We start from the raw sequence: 16,356 nt of genomic DNA, 5'->3' as shown, positions 1-16,356 counted from the left end.
TGGTTACAACAGGCGAGTGATGCATGAAGCTCTGCCAAAGAGAAAGGTAAGTTATATGGCTCGTTCCCGGTGCTCTTTCGGTCTAGTTTTTGTTTTTCTATTGCTGCTTTGTATTTTGTGAATTCTGGAGAATAGTGCGATGAACTCGACACATGTTCATAATGTGCACCCAGGTGGTTTGCTTGGTCTTCCAAGCTGTCGCCCTGTGTATTTACCAAAGGGAGTGAATATGTTTGTCGTCCTCTCACCTTGTTAACCCTGTTCCATACTTTGGCCTCATCTGTATACGAGTGTATACCTGATAAAAACTTCTGCCAACTCTCTCTTCTGGCCTGTCGGCGCGTTCTCCTTCCTTGTGACTTCATCTTCTTAAAGTTGATAAGATTCTCCGCAGTAGGTGAATCACGTAGCAACCCCCACGCTTTGTTCTGTTTCCTACGAGCGTTTCTGCATTCGTCGTTCCACCATGGGACACGGCGTTTGCATGCCACACCACTTATTTCGGATATGCATTTAGAAGCGGCATCAATTATGAAGGCAGTGAAATACTCTACAGCAGCATCAATTCCTAACGAAGACATGTCAGCCCAGGAGATATTGCTAGTAAGAGTTCGAAATTTCTCCCAATCTGCTGTATCAACCTTCCATCGAGGGGCTTGTGATGGAGACTTATTTTCTGTGGTTGTCCTCAGTAGTATGGGGAAGTGATCGCTCCCGTAAGGATTTTTGGTAACTTCCCATTCAAGTTCAGGAAATAGACACGGGGAAGCTATGCTAAGGTCAATAGAAGAAAAGGTTCTGTTTGCAATACAGTAAAATGTAGGTTCCTTCTTATTCAGGAGGCACGCACCAGACGAGAAAAGAAATTCTTCAACAAGACGACCTCGCGCATCGATACGAGAGTCGCCCCACAGACTGCTGTGCGCATTGAAATCGCCAAGAACAAGATAAGGTTCTGGCAATTCGTCTATAAAGGACTGAAATTCATGTTTGTGTAAGTGGTAATGTGGGGGTATGTAAAGCGAGCAAATGGTGATAAGTTTGTTTAGAAGAACAAGTCGAACTGCCACTGCTTCAAGGGGCGTTTGTAGCTGCAAACGTTGGCATGCTATGCTTTTGTGTATTATGATGGCAACACCGCCTGATGATGCGAGAGCATCATCGCGATCTTTACGAAACGTAACATACTGTCGGAGAAAGTTTGTATGTTTTGATTTTAAGTGTGGTTCCTGTACACACAGCACTTTTGGATTGTGTTGGTAAAGGAGTTCTTGGACATCGTCGAGGTTCCTAAGAAGGCCTCTGACGTTCCACTGCATAATTTGCGTGTCCATAGTGAAGGTAAGTTGGTGCTGTGTGTACGAAGAAGAACGTGTTTTAGCCTACAGAGCCGTTTGCGGCCCTGTAATTTTGGTTCTGTCTTTTCTAGAGCGGTCCAAAGAATTTGGCCGCTCTTTAGGTGCTGACTGCACCACCTTGCTTGGAGTAGTGTCCATAGCCTCTTCCGAAGCGCTGGACACTCGCTCTAACGAGCGATGTGTACGTCGTGTAGCCTTCGCCTCGAGGGACGAAGGCTGTGGCCTCACCAGCCCGGAGGCCGATGGGTCCTCCTTAGCCTCTGAGCTGCGATGGCTGCTGCCAGCGCTAGTGGAGGCCTCTGGTGTGGCCGATTTCGAGAAGGGCAGGGCAGCCTTAGCTGCTCCCACCATGGGGGCGGGTGGCAGTCGCTTCAGTACGCTGCGCGTACCTTGGGCGACCGCCGGGGTCCGTCGTGATGCTGCCCCCTGTTGCACCACTTCGGCAAAAGAAGTTTTCATGGAAAATGAAGGCGAAAGACGCTGTCGTGCTTCCCGGAAAGTGATATTCTCTTTGACTTTGATCGTAATTATCTCTTTTTCTTTCTTCCAGGCTGCGCAAGATCTGGAATATGCAGGGTGGCTGCCATCGCAGTTTGCGCAATGGGCCTCAGCAGTACATTGATCAGCAGAGTGATCTTTTGCAGCGCATTTCGCACAAGTTTGTTGTCCTCGGCAGCGTTGAGAGGCATGGCCAAACCTCTGACACTTGTAGCAACGTCGTGGATTTGGAATGTAAGGTCTTACACGCAGTTTAAGGTAGCCTGTTTCTATTGCATCTGGGAGTGTGCTAGAGCCAAAAGTAAGTACTATGTGTTTGGTTGGTAGTTCTTTGTTGTCGCGCCTGATTTTTATGCGTTGTACATTTATAACGTTCTCTTCTTTCCATCCATTCAGGAGTTCTTCGTCAGTCAAATCCATGAGGTCGCTGTCTGAAACCACACCCTTGACGGTGTTCATTGTTCGGTGTGCACTGACAGATATGGTTTTTTCGCCAAATGCCACCAGGTTTGTGAGTTTCTCGTACTGCATTTTGTCTTTTACCTCAATCAGAAGGTCACCACTTGCCATCTTGGTGGCTTTGTAGCCACTTCCAATGACCTCCGTGAGACATTTTGACACTAAGAAGGGTGAAATGTTTGTCGCTTTTTTGTCGGCGTTTTCACAGTGAATCACGTGGAAACGTGGAAAAATTTCGGTGGCCTTTGTGAAGAAGTTGAATGATTCATCGGTGCGCCCTCTTTTTATGAGAGGGCGATCAGGGAGTTTGGGGTATAAGGAAGCCATACAAATTAGTGACTTCGGCAGCGGTGCGAGCCGCCCACCACGGAGCCCAACAAGGGGACGCGACAGGGTTGTTATGTACAAGACCTGCCAACGCCAGCTGTACACAACCACTATAACCAAATATGATATAACCAAGGTTGGCTATCTCACACAAGGTTAACCCTAGCTGCCTGGAAAATGAGAATATAAGAAGTAAGAAGGAGACAGGAAAGATTGAAAGCGAGCGAAAAAGACGAAGATTGAAGAGGAGGATAGGAAAAGGCAACTGCCGATTTCCCCCGGGTGGGTCAGTCCGGGGGTGCCGTCTATGTGAAGCCGAGGCCAAAGGGGTGTGTTGCCTCTGACGGGGGGCCATAAAGGTCCGAACACCCGGCATCGGCTCAACCCCCAGGATCCCCCTTTCCCCAGACACGGCTCAGCCGCGCACGGCTACACGCGGGAGGGTCCAACCCTCATGTGCTCGGGTCCGTGGTGGCGCAACTCACCAAACGCCTGCTTGTGCAGACGCCCCTGCGGGGAAAAATGCATGTAGAGTACACAGGTGCAGTGTCTATCACATACCATTATTGTGCAGTAGATGCTCCATCAGTTAAACAAGCCAAATTTATAAATGACAGGCTGCGTGACCACGCAAACTTGATGTGTGGGTCATTTCGCATTAGTATTGCAATGCTCTCAGTGCAAGTGCACCTATATTTACAAACCACTTGATTGTGGCAATATATAAGGACCGGAGTGCTTCAGAGATATGTGAAGCTTTCCTTATTCAAATGATGGGGAAACAGTGTGTTAGCTCCCCATCAATAGAATTCTTAGACATTGAGACTGGTTATCATCACTGTAAAACAAATCGCGCTAGCCATGCCAAGCGCCCTTTTTGTATTTGTGTCAGCAACATGCTTTCAGATTTATCTATTCCACCCCTTTCGTCCTTTGCACCATATCGCTGTGCGAGTAAAAACTGGACTTTTTCTTGGTGAAAGAGTGCTAGTTTAACACATAAACTAGCTCCACGGCAGTTTGCAATAAAGGAGTATAAGCATCCTCTGAAAACATGCCCATAAAGAACAGTGCTAAAATAGCTCTTTTAAAAAAAAGAACATGAGTGTATCTGTCATAAAGGCCAACTCTTGTGTCTTTTACTTAACATATTTTTCAATAGCAATATTGAGGTGCAAGCTCACCATATTATATTACCTTGCCAATGAAGCAAATCACAGTGGTGCTTGACTGTCGTGGGAACAACTCAGATATGAATATTTTCACCAATCCGCAGCATAGCATGGTCTGCTTACGCCAGGCCCAGCCATACCTATAGCAGCATTAAAACAAGTGAGCTTAGTGCCATAAGAGAAACAATATAGAAAGTGACACTCTGAACAAAGCAACCTTCATTAGGCATAAACAGTAATAAAATGCAGACATTGTACCCATAGCTAAGTTGACTTTGAGCAACATAGCATCCACAGTAAGAAAGATCTGATGTATGAGCCATCTAGTTGAAGATTACTCGAAAGCCCCTTTTTTGCCACCCCCCTCCTCCTCATGCACGGATGGCTGTCTGGCTGAGCCCCCCAAACCTGGTTTATCCCAGATATAGTGTAAGCAAGCGTTGTCACTTGGGGGGGGGGGGGGGGGGGCAATCCTAATATTATTGCAGAACATGTATTCTTACAATGATGTTAATGTTTTTGTAACGCTGGCCATCCTGCAGACCCTGCAACATTATAGCATCGATAAGGCTACTCGCATTAGCCGATAAGGCTAACCAATAAGTGTCCCAAGAAGCATAACTCCGGATTTCTACCGGGAAGCATTCACTACATTTCGACCAACATGCTTCTATAGCTTCAACCCTATTTTCATCAACATAGTACAAGCTTCAAGCATTTGCACAAACTTAGTGCAAAAGGGTGCCATACCACAAAGTTTCCTATCCAATTCAGCCTTTAAAATAAACTCTGGCAAGTTCTTTACTATGCCTAGAACAAATGAAGCTGTTCTGGAATTGAATAAGCCTTTTCCATACATGTGAAAATCACCACCACTATGACTTGCTTATGGGCATTTTGTAGACCAAAAACACCAAGCACAAGAGTTGAAGCTTGAGCAAGTCGGTAACTGTTCATTTTGGTGGTGCTCACAATAAACACATGTGAGGGAAATAAGCGACAGACAGAGAGGGAAAGCGTGCTGTGCTCTATCGCTCTCTGTCTGACCGTGACTTCCTTGGTATGCGTGCTCTGTGGATGCTCGATCTGCCTGTTCCTTACCTCTTTAGTATGTGTGCACAGTGAATACCATTGAAAGGAACATAGAGACGAGATAATGCTACAATGGATACAATGAGCAAGAAACGTGCCTTCCGATGCAGCACATCCTTATGCGACACAATTTTCTGGCAACATCCTAAGCCTGCTATTGCACTGAAAATGGCTTATTCAAGCTCCTGTACAAGACAAGTTTGCTTTTACAGAAGACTGAGGACATTTGTTCAATTATTACGACAAACTTGTGGTTATGCAGTAATGTGAAAAGGTGGCATCATTAAAAGCCACCTTAGTTTTTGTGTCAAAAAATTAAATTTAAAAAATATTAAAAAATTAATATGGGGTTTTACATGCCTGAACCACAGTCTGATCATGAAGCACGCCGTAGTGAGGGACTCCGGAATAATTTGGACCACCTGGGGTTCTTTAAAGTGCGCCTAAATCCAAGTACACAGGTGTTTTCGCATTTCACCCCCTTGGAAAGGCAGCCGCCATGGCCACGATTTCATCCCGAGACCTCGTGCTTAGAAGCTCAACGCCATAGCCACTAAGCAACCATGGCAGGCATGCAAAAAAAGAAAGCATATAGTCAACTTCACAGATCAGGCTAGGTATAAATAAGCAACAGTCAACAAGCTGAACCTTTGCATGATTGCTTTGCATCATGGTTGAGGTAAAAACAATTGCCAAAACAATCCAGATGCACTCAACACGATTTGGAGAACAGCATATGAGAGTTAAATATGTTGAAAGGGAAATGTTTAGAGTAGTGCTTTACTGCTGCAATGGTTTTGTCAGTGCACCAGTGAGCACAGTATGACTGAGGTAGATGCTGAAAATAATAGATCCTCTTTATGGCTTTTTAGGGACTGATTTGCATGGTTTGTTGCATGCCTCAGGAATTTACTTATTTATTTATAAACATACCCCATTGGCTCCAGTTGGAGTATCGCGTGAAGTGGTAGGAAAAAATTTCTGAACTAAAAAGGAGAACATTCAACAAAAGAATTCAAACAAAAGAAGAAAACATTCTCTCTCTTAATGTGGCTGCAAATCAGGCAGCTAGCTTATAAAAACAAAGCAATTAGAAACAGTTTTATACTGGTAGTGCTTTAGGAGACAGAATGTTAAATTCTGAGCTTCGAACACTTTAAGCCACCTTTGGTGGCCTTTTGTTCTGAGGTCCCGTTCTCTCTAGTATTATGGGAATCAATAACCCTGCTCCCCCCAAATTTTTTAAAAATGTAATACACAATTAGTACAACTTATAGAAATATAATTAACAACACAGAATTTGTGCATGCACGTATGTTAGAAGAGAGAGACATGGAAATCTACAAGAATGCGTAATAACAAAGGTAGCCAAAGCCCTAGCTGCTGCTTTTGTCAGGCAAATCATAGCAAGACATGAAAGGATATGCTTGCCTCACAAGATGTTCCCTAAAAAATTGTCACAATGCAGTCAGTAGGGAGCACATCATGCATTTCTACAATAGCCTCCAATTACATTTAACTCAGAGGAGGCTACTTAAATAAATTGATTAAACTGAAGGTAGGCCAGATTCAAAATATGCAATTCAAGTAGACTGAAACTGCAAGTTATGAATATGGCATATTCATAGCAACAGTGCTGTACATTATGTCATACGTGCCAACCTGTGAACTTTGTAAAAATTCTGCATGGAAAAATTTTTTTATTGGCGAGATAGCACACATTTTTTTAAAGCTTCCTCTCAGCACCCACACTGTTGCATTGATACACACATAATTAACCACTATTTAACTTGAGATACAGCACACAAAGCAGCAGCGAACTTGAAACACCAGAACTGACAACACTGTTTTATATCACAGAGTGCATTTTCAGTGTTCTTGCTGCCGCCGATTTAGCCTGTTTAAAGCAATTTATCTGAACAAACTGGCCTAAAGCAAGTGCCCCCTCTGGTATACTCGTTAGAGATTTTCACGAAATATTCAGGAGAGTTACACAACCTACAGCTTGTGTAAGTGGCAGGGACTGTTTTGTACACACCTTGTCGCGGCATGCAGATAAGATGCTTTGCCGTGCTGTTACGGCTGCAGAAATGTCTTAGGTTCCTATGCGGTGTAGAGATGCCTCTGGTTGACGAAATCTTGACATCTCTAAACAATAAGAAATGTTCAATTTACTGTAATCCCTGCTGAAACTGCAAGCTTGCAAGTTAACAACATCATGTTACATTCTGAAAAGTCTCATACAACCAACTACACGAAGCTGCATCTGATTGTGCAAACATCTGATTGTTACATCACGGGCGGTTATTTAACATGAAATGGAACTGCAGAAACATAAATCTACTATCAAAAGCTTCACACAAACGCATATCTGTAGTAAGTGAAATATGAATTGTACTACGAAGAAAATTCCTTAGCACATGAATAGTGTTCCAAAATCGAATTTATGCGGTGGAACAAAGCATTGTCTCGAAGGACGATGCACTGGAAATTACAAGATCAAACGCCCTATTTTTCAGCAGAAAAAAAATTCGATGAAAAAGAAACGCTGCTGTTGTAATCTCCGTTTCTATTAAATAATTAAACATTTACAAACACACGAAAACACACAGGACACCCAACACAAGAAATACAGCTTGTCTGGCGACACTATATGTAGGAGAATTCGCATGCAAGCTAAAATCTGGCCATGAGTCAGACACAACAATCTAGTACCATCTCGCGTAGCCGTTAGCTGACGTACAGCCTCCTGGCATTTTTAACTATATCGCACCAGCATACTATGAAATGGGCGTGCGTCGTCCTGAGAAGAGCAGCTTAGCAGATGACGCTTACGCTGGAGAGTGCTTTATGCGCCTCTGCTTACTTTTGTCGGTCTCGCTAAGTATCGCCGTCGAAGGCGCTAAAATGGCCCCTGATGGACGCTCGCGCAATATAGTTACAAATGCGGAATGCTGTACTTCTAGAAATACCTTTACAGAAATAATGTACACAAGCAGTAAGTTTCCCTGGTTGAATTTTTTCTTTACCATTCAGGTCAAACAATCACCGGCGCTAGCATACGTTATAGCAGACAGCAAATACATGATAACGCTCCTGGCAACGTCCAATAAGATTTTTCGTGAAACTGTTCGCTAAATGTGCACTGCGACATGAACAACGAACATTCGAAAAACACATTTATCATTGTGGTCGCTTTAATAATCATCTCCTAATCCGTATAACAATTCACACTTCACGAACCACTGACTACAAAACTGCGCGCAAGCGCCGGACTTACCTTTCTAGGCGTAGTCGGCAAACGCTCCTTCATGTCAGGTCGCGGCGTCGACTGCACGACGATCCTTCCGACGTAAACACTGTTGAATTGCGGATGAACTACAGCACGTAATACCTCAACAAATTCTTCCGTGCACTGTGATCCGATGCGATATTATCAGAGGCTTTTTCATGAGCCGGGAACAAAGAAAGCACGAGCGGGCTATAAGTACGATAATCGACATCAGCGAACCACACGAAAGATACTGCGAGATACGTTACGCGGTCCCAGGGCCTAAGTGATCATCAAAGCACACAAGAGGCACGACATTTCCTCTCGGCTAAGCGTACACACGATTAAACATCCACATCGGCCTGCCTCAATGCAGCGCGCACGCACAGCAACAGGGAGCAACAGCAGAAGACGGGAAAATATCATCTGTAATTTTACCGGTCATGCCCCTGGGTAGGCTGCCTCGATGCCAGCGCCGCCGTTCAGGGTGGTGCCATCCTTTGACCGCACCCGCGCCGCCGCTTTCTCGCTGCGACGCCATCTTGAGTCACAGCGAGCGGTTGCGAGTGCTTGGTGCCGGTGCTTAGTTTGGACACAGTGCGCGCGGATGCTTCGCTGAAGCTTCTACTTGCTGGAGAGTGTTCAGCCACATGAATGACAAGCTTGTCAAGTGCATCGAGTCGACATGAGGGGCTGTTGTGTTCCCAAGTGCACCGGGTCGACGCGTAAAGGGCTTCATTGTTTACGCTTCCCCCGGGAACCAGAGCGAAGGAAGAGATGGGAAGCCCAAGTAAAGCGGTATCACTGGAAGGCAACAGATAGCTCCTACATTTGCGAGGTAAGTGTCAAGAAAGTTTAGACTACCGCATCGTGTTTTTCATAAATAAGAAAGTATTCTCTGATCCTCGCTCACGTACCTACGTTCGCTCACGAACTAAGCACTGCACCGATGCTGAGTAGCCTTTGGTTTGCGAGCGCGCGTCGCTAGGCTTTTGCCGTTTTGATCAGGGCAGTCTATGCGAGTAGAACCCTTATTTTAAGAACTGACGAAAATGCTTCGCCGCGAAATGGCCTTACATTAGCTACAAATTGTCATGTAAACCACCTATTTTACTTTTTCACGGGAAGCACACATCGTGTGTCTCTTGTTTCTTTTTTTTCCCCTCAGTTTCTTTTTTCGCTACTGGTTATTTGGGACTAAAGAACGCAGTGCTTCTTCTGGAGAGAGCGGCTATTGTGTACGTGGCAAGCGAAGCATTGTGATTTTATCTATTCTCAGCAGATATCTTGCGGATCTCAGGTTGTTACATTATATAGCTGACTTTTTCGACGAATATATTTGTAGCGTGGTGCTCGTAAGCCGATGGTCATTCGTGCTCATTCCCGATCGTAGTGGGTACTGTGACGGTCTTTAAATGCCTGTGCACGGTATGCCCAGGTGTAGTAGAGTTAAGGGGCATCATGGGACCAAAATGTTTCGGCGCTTTCTGGCATGGTGTCTGTTGTAGCCTGTGCATTTCTTCGAAACGTGTGAAGCGAGGTAATACAGCATTACTTCTGCGAAAATTTATTTTTAAGCACTGTAATGGTTTCTCTGTATTTACAAGGCAACTTTTCATATCAATAATCACTTTTGTTGTTTTACTTGTACTTAGATACACTTTGAAGAGGACCAGTACGAGGGAAATCGACAGGATGGGCGCCGGTCTGTTAAAGTCAACAGCGCTACATCATCATGGACTATATTTTCGAAGTGAAAAACATTGCTAATCTGTATTTGACTGTCTTAGTTTCATTTGCTGTTTTTGTACGCGATATGTATGCCTTGTTGTTTATTTTTTCAATGTAGTTTCTAATGGCTATTTATAAAATGTTCTGTACTCGCCATCGATGTGTTTGGCTGATGCGACGTATTTCGATGGTAGCTGATGTATGCTGGCTGAATATCTTGATTAATATTACCCGCGGTTGCGTTTTCTTGTTTGCATTCTTATTTTCGTTTTATATTGTGTGTAATGTGTAATAAGGTTGATGTACTCACTTGAGCCTCCCCCCCCCCATGTAATGAATAAATTAAAAAAAAACTCTCACTATCCTGAATTGTGTGTCGATCCTACCTTGCGAACTTTTTTTTTCTCTCGTCTTTCAACATAACCTTCAGGTGCCACACAGTACATATAATTTTTCATGTACATATCTCTTTCATGATTGATTGTACTAGACATTATAAGTAAATGTATTTTGTGCATCGTTTGGTTTCTTGTGTGTACTACGCAAGATTGACACAGACAAGTTAGGTTACATGTTTCTCTACAGCACTAACTAAACCTTATTTTCACATCGCAGTTATTTTTACACCAGCTTAATCCTGCCAGCACACAGTTTTGTGGGCAAAAAAAAGCAAAATTGCGCGTAGATATTGTCAAATAATTGCAACGAACGCGAAGAGCACGCGCAACGCAAGGGAAACTAACCGCCGTGCGCGAGTGGCTGGCTACGGTAAAGGAGGCGTGACGTGTAAACCAAAATACAACAGCGAAAAAGAAAAACTTCCACACACAGGGGGTCGCAAACCTTATATACCAAGCATCGAAGCGCAAAAAAATAGTGCGTATTTCAAACATACACACGGCATATTAAATGTAAATTGAATTAGGCAACTTGGGGCATGTTCCCGGCGCCATACATTTACGTCTTGGAACTTCGAGGAGTTAATGGCGGCGCCAGCGGAGTCGTCTCCACCCTGGACGGCGGCGCTGGGCATCGAGGCACCCTACCCCTGGGGCAGTGGCAGCGCCTCTTGCGGCCACCGAAAGCGACCATGCTTTCGTGCTTTCGCCAACATTTAGCCCTTTGGTGAACGGTTGTGTCGTGGGGCTGTGTGGCTTAGTGGTTACGACGTTTGCCTTGGGATCTGGGTTACGCGGGTTCGAATCCCTCTTTGGATTATTTTTATTTCTTGGTATTATCATTTTCCTTTTCTTCCCCTCTTTGGCGGCGCCGTCGTCTGTGCCCCGTTGCCCGGCGCCGACGCCAAGCGGCTGTCATTGGGGTGTTGCGGAGCGCTCGCGCGTTTGTACCAATTTGAAATCGAGTTTTACCGTAAATCTGTTCAAGCATTAAATTGCATGGCATGACTTCATCCAGTATGACAGCTATAAAGGTCTCGTTCTAACCAGTTTTTGTGCCGAGTAGGCCCCTGTGTAGACCTTTTTGGTGCCAGTGGGACCAGTATGAGCCAGTTTAACTGGTTTAACTACCAACGGGCCCCCTGTTTAGACCCATTTCTGTGTCAGATATTCCTGTTTAAACCTGTCTGCGGGCCAAATAGGCCCCTGTTTGGTGCCAGTGCCCGGTATGAACCAGTTTGTTCGCTAAACGGGGCCCCTGTTTAGATCTATTTCTGTGTGGGGGGTCCCGTTTAAACCTATTTGCAAGCCAAACAGGACCCCGTTCAGACCCGTTTGTGTGTAAACGGGTCCTGTTTACACCTGTTTGTTGCCACACAGGTCCCTGTTAAAACCCGTTTAAACCTGTATAACCCTGTTTGAATTTAAATAGGATTTTTTAGTAGGGTAACGAGCGGTACTAGCTCTTAAGTGCTGACGTTGCGGAGTTGAAGTACTTTCTTTGGATGTTAGCTATACAGCGCTGGCGGATGAATTATCCTTTTTTATCATCAAGGAAAGCCGTGCATCGCGAAGGGCCGACAACACAGGCAGTCCTTATGTAGCAGCGGCGACACAGGTTGATTCCATTCATTAATATGCGAATCACTATTTTTGCAGCTAACTACCGCACACGTCTTTCCTTTATCGTTGCACGTTTTGCAGCATGAATTGGGCACAGTGCGTGAGCGAACACCCACTTGCATTTCCGACAGCTGATCGCATAACAAGCAGGGCAGAAGCAGTAGTGGTTTCGTATTGGGGCGCATTCGCTCAGGCAACGTATGGCGCGCCGCCGATAGCGCCATCTCGTTCCTCTAGAGCAAACTGCTCCGCGAAAAGGGTCAATAATTTCAACTTTTCCCACGGATATACATTAAGAGCGGAGCTCTTACGCACCCGCTTCTGCGGCGAACGTTGGCGTCGGTGCCTTACCTCGTAACGAAGCGAACAATCACAGCGATAGATGAGAACGAACGCGCAGTGTAGCGCCGTGTGAAAAAATGTTTCCGTCCTTGCACTGCTGTGCAGAGGGGTGCAGGCGACGCTTGGTTTACTCGTTTGTGGCACGAGCGCCTGTCGAACACGAGCGCAAACCGAGTGGCGCCAAAGAGCCAGCTACGGAAGACCTTCACTCTGGGAAGATGGTTAACCAACGTATCTGAAACATGCGGCCCCGGTATTTATGACTGGGTTAATCCCGAGGGTTCACACACGTTCGGCTGAGACGGAGAAAACGACTTCCCTGACGGCATACCCGCAGACCGCCTCCGTCGCTTGCGTTCGATGTCTCGAGTTTGCTCGGCGGCGTGGTTAGGAGCAGCGAGTGTCGTGTATGTCTCTCCACTTTGTCCTGGTCAGTGCGCTGCTTCACCAATACGGTATGATGATTAATCACCAACTCGCCCAACTTTACACATTACTGAGTGGCTAGAAGCATTCGCCCGGCGTTGCAGCTTGCGACTCTTCGAAGTTAAATTGCTTGAAAATACGTGCCACATAAATATGTTTTTCCGAATGTGAAAGGAGCCCGCGAATACACGCAGAATTGCCGCGCGACTGGCCGCTTGACGCACTTTGCGTGTATTCGCGGCCTTCTTTCATGCTCGGAAAACCACTTTTATGTAGCACGTACTGAGCAACAGAAAGCTGTATCGGGAGTTTTTCATGTTGCTCTACAATTTTCTCATTGACACTTTGATAATTAGGGCAGTACTTCTCGAGTTAGATAATTAATTACAATTAGCTAAATAAATCTCAGCAACGAAAAAATTACTGGCGGCTACTCCACTGTAGTGGAAACAATACGCACTAGGTTTGCTTCGCGTAACGCCGTTCCTCTTCTTTTTTAAATCGTGCTGCGTGATAGCTGGGACACCCTGTATATTTCGTAGATGTATACCAACCTAAGCAACTGATGCATCAAAGGGAGAGGAGCTGTATAACTGAGTTCTGCCGCACTGCGATGGAAAGTCACGTGGTCGTTTTTTCTGGTTGTTCAGACCGATGATTCATCACCGCGAACATTATTAGTCATGCGGCTTCTTCTGGTATCCTCCGCAAGCGGTATTGTGTGGTCACACCGTTCAAACCCAGCCGTGGCGACCACATTCTGATATGAGTGCAATGCAAAAACGCCCATGTGCTTTATTTTAGTCCGTGTTAAAGAGCTCAAGGTGCTTAAATTTATTCCTGAGTCTCCCACTACGGCACGCTTTATATATTATCGTTGTTTCGTCCCGTAAAACGCCAAAATTTATTTATTTTGATAACACCGTCAGATTTTATCGCTGCGGCTGTAAAGTCTCGTAGCTCACCTCCAACGTGACGCCCTTACAAAAAAACAAGCTTATAAAGAAAATTCAAAGATTACTCGCAAATGAAACTGCGCAAATAAGTTGCCATATATTTAATAGAAGCATACGCAAAAATAACAATTACTTTGATATAATTACGGTTCGAAGAAATCATTTGTGGATTGCGATGCCTGTTAAATTGTTGTAGTTGTTTTATTTACATTCGATGCCAGGCACACCGAACAAAAATGGTTGTAGAAGTCGTTTTACCAGCTTTGCTGTAAAATATTTACGGTGTATGCAAGTGAAGCTTTGAGTGAAGCAGGCACACGAGGTTGTCGTAGAGCCATGTGCCGAGCAACAACGCATAATCAGTGAAAAAGGCCGAAATGCAATCCAGATACGCTCGTTGAAACTGTGCTAACCTAAAACTGGACCACGCCATCCGGCTTTACTTAACAAACATGTGGCCATTTCCCAAAAATATTTGCATTCTAAAAATGTGAACCTATCCCGAAAGAAGTTAGGTTCTCAACAAGCAGTAAAGACATGTAATTGGTAAATAAGTTGTTCTATGCAAAAATATGATGGTACTAAAGGAGGGTCAAGTGGTGTGGGTGAAGTTAAGACCCTTCATCGTGGTTGACATCGAAGAAAAAAAAAAACGACAGGGTCTTCCGGGGGAGCCTGTCAGCCCTTGAGAATAACAAACCGGGAAAATCATGGAACAAACAACGTGGTACAGTAATGCTCCGTTGAAGGAGTCTTTCTTCTGTGTCATCCACTGTTGAGTGGCCTTTTCCGTTTTTTTGGAAGATGAAAGTCTGGTAGGATCTCTGAGAAACTTCGCCAAAAAGCTGCCTGTAGTCATTCCACCTCAGAAAGTTTCGTCCATGATATACCTAGATACCTTAGCAGAAGGGGGACGGCCTATGGAAATGAATTTAGCAAGGAAGATGCTGAGCCACGCCTAACTCTACCGGAAAAGTAAATCAAGGCGAAATGTTTTTTTTATATATCGAGAGTGGTTAAACTCTCTTCCAATATTGACAGAGGAAGCTGCCAGCGGCTTTCGCAAACCAGAATGCTTTCAAGAATGCAATTAGAGACTACACTAAAAATATTCAACAGTTATTGCTGGCTTATGTGACGCTCTTGAGAACTTATCAGGGTTTATGTGTAAATAAATCAATTTCTGTTCTCCTGCCACTTGGTAGACTGCATTATTTTGCCTTTTACAGTGTTTTAAATTCAACTGAAAGGTATGGTGCACTACACTGTATCTACACCAGGTGTAACGGCCGAAATGTAAGTGCTTCAAAAAGCAATATCTCTGCTACAAATTGCACATTTTTCTGCTACAAAGCTGATCCGAAAGGCCTTTTCCCTGTTCCACCACTGTTACTGTATTTTTCGCCTACAATTGCCCAGGTTACATGTTGCCATAGAAGTATGCTGTAGAAGCCTGAGCCGTTAGACTAGTTGGGGCGACATTTGAAGGTATCAGAGCGCTGAATTGCCGATGGAAATAACACAGACGGAAAAAAAAGACAGGAAAGACGCCCGTCTTTCCTGTGTATAACTCTGTTCTTTCCGTCAGTGTTCTTGTCATCGGCAATTCTTTTACCTGAAATTTTGCCATAAGGTCACAAGCTTTGCTGTCTGAGTAGTAAACCTACAATGGCTGTATCAGCTCGCATGCCTGTATTGATTGAAATATTTCCGAGCGTAATAACGTCTTTTCCCAAGTAGCTCCCAAATTGGTCTATGATGGTCACTGGGCTTTTTACGAAATCCCCTGAATGTTTACGCCTGTTGTATGTTTTGGAAATATGGCATAACTTTCGTAATTCAGCAGCTCTAGCTAAGCGTAAACAACATTCTTTTATTCGTTCATCATTAAGTGCATTTAATTAATGAATAGTTCTTTGGTTCAGCCCACTCTTTCAAATAAGAACGATTGCCCTGAGCGCACTTATAACCTAACCAAGTTGGCCACCGCTGTGAAGGTCGCTAAAGCACCAAGCCATTACCTGTTCAAGTGAATATCGTGCCCTTATTTGGGAGTTGCAGATAGAATATCTCGCAGATATCTTACATCAAGTGGCTGATAATCAAAGAAATAAATTACATGTTCTTAGAAGCGCAGTCGCCATGCAATGTTCCTGAAGAATCCAAAGAATGCTAATTGCATTGTGCATCATAGACGCGGGTAGCTTCCTCCCTGTACATCCTCTGCTGCAGCCCCGGCGGGACTTTGGTGGAATTGCCCACTTTCCATGAAAGCACCCCCAAGCCCATTTAATGTGTTAATGCGTTGGAATCCCGTAGTTGTGGTGGAATGTAAGAACTCTGTCTCGAATTTTTACTGTTTACTTTCTTTACTATATTTTATCACTTCTTGACCCTCTCTTATGCTAAATTAAGCTTTTTAGTGAACGTTGAGGCTGTTTCCTTCAGTACAAATGTCCAAGATCTTCTTTGCAAGCAGTGTGTCGGTTCCAGAAGTACTTTGGAAACTCACGTGTAGTGACAACCTCTCAAAGTACGGGGTGTCTGCTTAAAAAGGAAAGTGAATGTATGAATAAATACCATATTTCTGCGAATTAGATTTAGGGCGAATTACTTTACGCCATATATTACAATTCGCAAACTGTACCGCGTAACTTTTAGAGTTATTTCCACCTTCAACAAATTCTGAGAATAGCGCCCGTT

Source organism: Dermacentor silvarum, chromosome 5, assembly GCF_013339745.2.
Source record: "Dermacentor silvarum isolate Dsil-2018 chromosome 5, BIME_Dsil_1.4, whole genome shotgun sequence".
Classification (NCBI taxonomy): domain Eukaryota; kingdom Metazoa; phylum Arthropoda; class Arachnida; order Ixodida; family Ixodidae; genus Dermacentor; species Dermacentor silvarum.
The sequence above is the reverse complement of the archived record's forward strand: the minus strand, read 5'-3'. Positions refer to the sequence as shown.